This window comes from Nicotiana tomentosiformis, chromosome 5 (assembly GCF_000390325.3).
Source record: "Nicotiana tomentosiformis chromosome 5, ASM39032v3, whole genome shotgun sequence".
NCBI classification, from domain to species: Eukaryota; Viridiplantae; Streptophyta; class Magnoliopsida; order Solanales; family Solanaceae; genus Nicotiana; species Nicotiana tomentosiformis.
In genome coordinates, this window is record NC_090816.1 from 108,709,686 (window position 1) to 108,712,945 (window position 3,260).

The window sequence follows — 3,260 nt, forward strand, 5'->3', positions numbered from 1 at the left end:
AACACCTTCCACTAAGCTAATAGCCAACTTGGAGGACTCTCAACCTATCTATCGGGACCTGCGGGCATGAAATGCAGCGTCCCCAGGAAAATGGAACGTCAATACAAATAATGTGCCGAGTATGTAAGGAATGAAAATCAGTAAATAAAAGACATAGAGAAACAAGGAGTAAAAGACTCAACATGTAAGTCTGAATAGCTTTGTGAATCATTTCATATTTATAATATCATGCATATGCGTATAAATGTTGTACCATGCATAGGTATATGCGTACATAACATCATTAAGCCTCTGAGGGCATCCCATTATATCATATCTGCCACTGTGGGAAAATCATCAACGTATACCAGATGATCAAGTGGTGGTGCATATATAACGCTGTAACCTTTTTTCCATATCCCATATACATATAATATACGGTTATATAACTCCATCTGGTCAAGGTTCAATGTACATGTATAAATGAATGAGGAATCAAGAACATAGTCACCCCTAGTACTTCTATGAATAGAGTCATTTATGAAAGCTGTGCATTTGCTCGTTTCATTTATATCATATGAATAATGCCAAAAGAAAGAAGGGATAGCCTTAACATACCAGAACCGATTCTCTTGACATCCTTCTAACACACGCCAATCGCGACGAAACACGTAACGGCGGATCAAAGTAGGAAAAATTCATATGATTTTCTTGAGAAAGATTATACCGGGCTCCTTTAAATTTGAAAATCCCGTTGCTATTAAGTACTATAACTTCTTATGAATTTTGTAGCAAATCATGTTGCTATCATTTTGTATGAGCTTGGTGAAGATCCGTTACTTGTAAACATATGCATCTCCCTTTAATGAATTAGGGAAGCTTTTTATCAATGTGGTTGTGGGCCCCATGTACTTGATAAAGATTACCTTGCCAACCTTTCGTAGAAGTACCACCTAGCCATCTAAGCTAAGGAGTCATTGTTTGATTTTAACAATTAGACTCCTTGTTGCCACGTTGGTCATGTTCCCACCCCAATAATTAACCACCAATTTCTTAATTATCTTGCTAATCTTCCATTAAATCAATAATTAATCAATTATCCACATAATTAAGAATTATATCAAATTACTTAAAATACTACTCACTTTTAACACACTTTCTATACCTTACTATCATAGTTATGTGGTACCTTGTATGGCACTAATTAATAAATACGGGGTATTATAGCTTGGACCGTATTGTATCACAAAATGTCAAACTTTGATGAAACTCATTTTCTTCGATTCGCTTACCCTCTCACCTTTATGAATTTACTTATCACTTGTTTGAAATAGCATAATACATATAAACTTAATATAATCTCATTTCCGAGCGTACGTCGATTAACTTACGACAAAACTTTAATGTACGAAAATGTGTGATGTAACATCTCATTTTCAAGCTTTCATCAATTTACATATGGCGTACTTTCACGTACGAAAATATGGGGGTGTAATATCATTCCCCCCTTTGGAACATTCGTCCTCGAATGTTGGTTAATGCACTTATCAGTTTCATAATCGAATAGCTCTTATGAATGGTTTTACTACTGTCCTTGCCATCTATGCAACTATTTTGTGAATAAATCCAAAGTCCAGGTCATTCCCACCTTTAGGCCTCTTTCTCACACCATCGCCTGTGGCCGGAATTCTTCCAACTCGTAAGTGTTGCTACCTTTTGTCATGTAGCATGTACGAGATTTTCCTTGTATGTGCGCCTATGCGACCTTTCTCTCATTTTTCATCCAGCCTTTAGCTAATCTATAGGCCTAGCTCTATGAACATATACAGATTTATGACAAGTTGTACCTCTAGGCGTCTATGGCTTTACTACATCTAAGTAGGTCATACTATACCTTAACTCTTACTTCGGTTTACTACCAAACTCCAGGTTAATGAGGTCTGCTACCAAACTCCAGGTTACTCTCGTTGCTTATCCCATATGTATAAATCTAAGTCATATAATTCTTCCTCATTACTGTTCCTCTTAAGAATGACGGCCTAATCTCATCTCATACTATGTAACTTTTATCCATCCATTGTTGATTCACCTCAATATTGATCTACAATCTACTACTGATAACTTGCAATCTTATGTAACACTGCCACTAGGGCTCATGTCTAGGGGGTATTCTAATCCTGTGCCATCCGTGAAATCCCCATTTTTTTTCTTCAAATCATTACTCAATCGAAGGCCCAAATGTCATCCTTTATTTATCACAATTACACCCTCATTCTATTACTAGGGCAGCATTCCATCTCTTCTAATTGCTATTAGTTTTAGACTCCTTTGATTTTATTCAGGCTATACTAAGCTTTCTATAACTTAGAGAAACCATTAGCTCTCTTGTTTTCTCGGGCTAAATCCTGAGGACTTATCCATTATCGTCACCTTATCACTCGCTTTTTCTTATCTTTACTTTTATCTTCCTTAAACCTTGTCGCTTTACCATACTTTAGCTTACGACCTACACATATCTATTTATATTACTCACAACCTTTCTTCAACTTGATTGCACCTAAGATTTCCTTGTCTTATTCTGGAATATCAAGCAAAACATCACATCATTTCTAAATCTTATTTACTCTCTTAACTAGACCTCTCAGTACCTAGAAATGATGGGCTGGAATACATGCCACTGACGACGCTGCTATCATTCTTGGATACTGAATCCCAGCGCTCCTAGCCTTCTATACGAATTATGGACCATTCACAACCTTCTGCATTTGAGTATCTCGTATGTTGTTCACCTTTACCTTACTCACCTTAAAATCTTGCATCACATGTTCTATCTCGTTCATGACCTACCTTTCACATAGGTATAATTCACATCCACAACTTGAAGATCTATTATAATACTTGCACCTCCGGTACATACACAATCCGGTGGGAGCTTCATACTGACTTCTTATGAGGGTGGTACTCTTCTAACTGGCTTTCTTGTAGATCCGCTATAGAATATGGTTGTTGTACTATCTCTCTTGTACCTCTAATACTAAGAGTGATTCTGCAATGTTTTCAATCAAGATTTCTATAATTTTCTGGTTCCAATAATCCGACTCCTGATTTACTTGGTTGATGTAACTCTTTAGTTTCCTCTTCCCTCTAATGAACCTTTATGTAGGCTTAATCTATCATCCAATCTGCGGCTCATATTATTAGTTATTACTTTAGCCTTTCATGGACACTATGGAATATCCATGATACAATATTCTAACAATTCAATCCTTAGTCTATGACTT